Raw genomic sequence first — 5,800 nt, forward strand, 5'->3', positions numbered from 1 at the left:
GTGAAGAATCAAAATGCCTATTTGTACAATCTTTTGGAAACGAGATGTTATCAACTCTTTTTGGACCTCTTTCAACTAAGTAATCCCTTGTTCTCTGATCAATGATTTTCCAATTCTCGGGATTATCCAAATTTAGAGAAAAGCAACCCTCTTCTTCCTTGTCATCTACTTCATTAACACATGCAGGTTTCATCACCTCTTCTTCCTTATCATCTACTACATTAATGTAGGCAGGTTGACTCACTTCTTCATCTTTATCACCTACTTCATTAACACATGCAGGTTGAATCTCTACTTCATCCTCATTCAACGTATTCACATTGTTACTTTTAAAGTACTTGTCAATATCTCCTGCTTGACTTTGAATTAATGAAATTTCATTTCGTTTCTTTTTTCTCTTTTGAGCACCAGACTCATATTTAGGAGGTATGGTGTATGAGTCTATATCTGATGCCCAATGATTAACCTAAAAAATAATTACAAAATATCTCAAATCATCACACAGTTAGAGTTTTCAATATAGTTATTATATGCGCCTGTGCAATTATTGATCCTCTAATAATCAATCATATAAGCCGATCAGGCCACAATTATATAAACCGACAAGACTTCAAACATTTTCAATTTCTTCAATAACAAGTTAAGGCAAGCCATTGCTTACCTGACAAGTAGAATTTCGACGAAAACTGTGGAGTTACACCTTCAAGAATTCCACTGTCACAAGACTCACAACTCCCGACCCTGAAACAAAAATTTCACATCAAACGCTATTACAAATATTAACATGATCATCAAATTACACGCTAATACAAATATGAACATGATAGGAATATTGATCTCCATATTCAAATAAATATTATCAATCATCTCATAATTAAAGTCGTCATTGAAAATATAAATATAAACAATACACCTCCTCTCTTCAAATTTTCTGGGTTAATTTTCTTCAAATAAAATTTCCAGGGAAAAAGGAAGACAAAAACATGCTGATACTAAAATTAAAGATTTCACCTTGAGAAAATGTTCTAGGCCATTTTCTGACAATAGAAGGAGACAGAGGCCTGGAGCTGAAATTTGATTTGAAATTCCACAAAGGTGAAGCATGAGATTTGAGTGAGTGAGAATAAAAACATTGATTATCCACAATTGCCATTTGTGGCTCATTCCAGTTGACATTATCACATATAAAGCCCTCAGCACATAATGCTCTCATTTCAAAGATGGGCACAACGTGGTATCATATTCGAAAAATTGGAAGAGAGTGAACAAATGTCAAGGCCTTAATACAACATAATAATTGAAATTCTTACATAAATTTGAGGTCAGTGTAGTAAAATTTATGAGAAAAACATTTGGGAAATGTTCAAAATAATTGAGAATCTCCATACTAAGGTCAAAAGGACCCGAGAAAATGCGTCCCATCTGGTCAGGGGTCTAGCTGAGAGACGATTCTTTAGTAATAAGTGGTTCAAATGTCCGATCAGCATGACAAAGAATTCCCATGGCAGTTTGTTTTCTCTATAAGATGCCCGTGTAACCAAATAAAACCCAGCAATAATAAGAACTCCTCCCAAAATGCTGTTCGCAAGGATAAGTGGATAAAGGGATCAAGAAATATCAAAATATCAAATGACAAGGTCATGTTTGGTAGGCATTACTGACGATATAAATAAGCAAGATTTTAGTTCTTTTAATACTGAATTATTGATTGAACATACAAGAGCAGGCTTGCACATCATAGGTGCATGGCAACATTGCATAAATTGAATATATTAGCACTAAAAGCAAAAATGCATTGGAAATTTTAGTGTGTTACCTCCCAAATAAATGTGGCTTCCAAGGAAAATTTGTGATAGCAACGTTGAGAAAACAGGTTGAAGCAATATATACAAGGAAACCAAGGCAGGGACTAGAATCTTATTTGACCAAGTAATAGCACAAAGCAGATGCTACAACTCACTGTAAAAGGGAAAAAAAATTTAAAAAATATAAAAATAAACAACGGACTCTTTAGCAATTCACTTAATTGAATGCAAGGAAAGTAAATATCAAGTCTTTAATGGTTTAATGTCCAACTCCCCACTCCTTTAGAAAATCAAGTAGTTTTTGTTTTAGAAAACTAGCAAATGGTTTTTATAATAAACTCTCTTGGTTTTCTAGTGACAATGTGAGAACAAAATAGAAAGTTTAAGTAACTTCATCTATGCTACATGACCTAAATTATGCAACAATGTTAACCAATCAACTTCAGTTAACATATTGTTCTATGTCGATTACATACGAACCATTTCAAGCCCTACATAGTAAGCAGTTGACTGAGAGCAATATGGAAAAATAGGAAAGGTAATACTGATACAATCACCTGCCAAAGAGAGCAGCTGGCTTCATGAAGCCAATCGAGAAATTCGAAGGATTTGGGGGTTTTGGAGTGAAGCTTCAACAGAAATCGATTTGGGGATTCTTTTGATTTCAGGGATTTGGGGGTTTTAATTCAATTGGGAAAAGATAAAACCCTACATGAAAGCTCAATAATCGCATGGTCGCTGCCCCGTTGGTCCAATTGGAGACTTGGAGTTGGAGTTAGAGGTCGATCGCCGGCGTCATAGGCGAAGCAATGGCAACTCGCAAGAGGGAAAGGGAATGAGAAAAATAATTTCCTTTTGGCTTTCACTTCATTAATTAAAAAAAAAAAAAAAAAAACTGGGCGAAAATGAAGCCCCCATCCGATTTTGGGCCTGAGGCGCATGCCTCATGGGCCTCGCCATAGGACTGGCCTTGAATGTACCATGTGGATGAAACATTTAATATGCATGAATATGCATTTGTTTTGTCTTGATAAATATTGTTCATTATGTTTGTTTATGTTGCTGGTGAAATTTTGAACATGTTAGGTTATTGTCATTTAAGCTAGTCATATGAGATTTGTTCCTATCATCTAAGTAAGCCATTTAGCCCCTGTTTGGCCTCCATTAAATTATATTTCATTTTCTCTCTCCTATTTTCAACTACACAATCTTTCATAAATAATATTACACGTAAACCGAAAATATTTCTTTTTTTTTTCAGCTACTTATTTTTCAAAAAAATATTATTCCACCCATTTTCATTTTCGAAAAAGGAGGGCCAAACGGGGGCTTAGTTTGTTCATATTGCTGAGAAGTGTTATTCGCCATAGGTTACAAGTCACATGTGATCACATGTCATATTTTACAGGGCACATATCACGTCATTGGTGACAAGTCACAATTAGATATATATATATATATATATATATATATATAATTACAGATCCCAAATCACTGCTATCATATCACGGTTACAGGTAATTAGTCACAATTCACATTTTGCATTAAATACATATCACAAGTAGTTATATATCTAATTACAGTTCCTAGATCACTGCTTTCAAGACACGGGTCACATGTCAGATGCAATTGGTCACATTTCATATGTTACAAGTCACATATCACATTTTGTATTGATGACATGTCAAAACTTGATATATATCTAGAATAGTTCCCATATCAATTCCCACAAGTCAGAGTTCATATATAATTGGTCACAATCATATTTCACAGGTCATAGGTCTCACTACATCGATGTTAGATCACAACTAGACACATATCTAGTTGTATCTCCCAAATAATACTCTCAGGTCACAAGTCACATGTAATTGTTCCCATATAATATGTGTCACAGGTCACAAACAGAATAGATCACATATAAATTATTTCATATGACATGTAATTGTTGCACAAAAAAAAATTTACTGTGCATATAGAACGTTAATGTCACAGGTCACAAACAGTACAGAAAACACATCTAATAGATTACATTCATGCGAAAATTTTATAAAATAGTAAGTTTAGTAGTGAATGATAATTGTACCCTTGCAATCCTAAAAATTATTACTGTTGTATCCTGATTCTTCCCTATGAATGTAGGGAATCAGGGATACAGCAAAATCTAGTAAAGGTAATATTTTTTTATAAACATAATCATCTATCGTGTGTATCAAAATTGATTTGGTGATACGTAAATATAATTGCCATTATGTTATTTTTGTAATCACTATTATGTAAACATATTTATTCACCGTTTAGCTACATTCAAATTGGTCTATGCAGTCAACAGAATTATATGCAGTTTCTTAAGTGGAAGAATTTGTCTAAGTTTGTATTCACTTCATCAATCATATAATTATCTTTGCGTGGCCCAATGACCAATGCGTTCTAATTTGACCACTATGCGATTTGACAAATTAGTTCATTTGAATTGTTTAACCATATAATTACCATTCGTATTCAATGTGATGTGTTTGTTGCTTCACAATCTCAATTGTTTTATTTGCACGATCGCAAACTCTCCATGTCAATTACAAAGCTTTTTTTGCTTTATTAATTTTAATTTTTATTATCTTTTTCCACTTAATCCACAAGTCAATGTTTTACATGTGTTTATAGATTAATTAATATTGTCATTGTGGTGTACAATTTAAAGCTTTATCGTCAATTTTTTTATGTTAAGTAATAAAATATCAATTATTGAATTCACTCTTAATTGTTGTTGCTCTTGAAGTAGCACAACATTAATTGATCTTCTAAAAGAATATCACTTACTTCTGAAGAGCACGAATTATAATTTTCAACATTTAGAAAAATATTAATATATCGCTCCTAAAAATGTAATAGTAAAATACAACGTACTCTCGAAGTAACACATATTTCGAAAAAAATATTGTTTTAAATTAATATTTATCCCTGAAGGAAAATACATAACTCATATCATGTTGATATTAACTCCTTGGTTAACTATTATATGATGTTTAATCATATTTTTCGAAATTAATTGTATTTTTTTTATTGTGTAGTTAATCAAATGACAAATATTACAAAACTTGAGTTTTGCTGCTCTTAACATATCTAGCAAAAACTTTGTGTCATGAGTACTAGATACTGATATTCATCTTGTCTGGAAGGGTCTGGGTGAGACAACAAAAGAAGAAAACAGAGAACCCCTGCAGGATCATGCAAAACCACTCATCTTCCTTCGTCATCATCTTCACGATGAATTGAAAATGAATATTTCATTGAGAAAAATCCACAAATTCTTTGGAAAAACAAACAAAAATATTTGATTATCAGAGGATTATAGTCCTCCCCAAAACTCGTTATGAGTGGATGCACATTCATTTGCAAAATTTCAAAACTCCAAAACTGTTAATGAATACAATTCTGAACCGTTCGATGTTCACAATATATTCAAAATTAATTATGCGGACAAAAAATCATTGATAAAGATATGTTGGAGAAAATATTTTCCACCTTTTACACCTCGAATGTGCTCCTTCAATAGCAATATCATAAGCGTGATTTCAAAAAGTATTCAAAATTCATATCTTGCCTGCTTGTGACTGAACAAAATAATGAACTACTGATAAAAAATCATGAATTACGTCCAACTGATTTTGTACCATTGCCTGAGATAAATGGTACTGCAATGCCTGAAACAAATGCAATATTAAGACAATGACGTGGACATGGAGGTGGATGTGGACACGAATTTGATGCGGACAAAATAATCAATAAAACTATCGGCAACAAGATAACATTTTCAAAAGACATAAAGGCAAACGAAAGTAACGCATTTAAAAAGGAGTACGAAGAAAGTTACTTTAGAAGTAAAATGAAAGGGTATTGGGCACGTACTTGTCATACAGTGAAATCTCTTGTAGATCTTTACCAAATTCAATCAAGGAAAAGGAAAAAGTGGAGATAAATTTTGCTAATTTATGATGGTC

This window comes from Olea europaea, chromosome 7 (genome assembly GCF_002742605.1).
Source record: "Olea europaea var. sylvestris chromosome 7, O_europaea_v1, whole genome shotgun sequence".
NCBI classification, from domain to species: Eukaryota; Viridiplantae; Streptophyta; class Magnoliopsida; order Lamiales; family Oleaceae; genus Olea; species Olea europaea.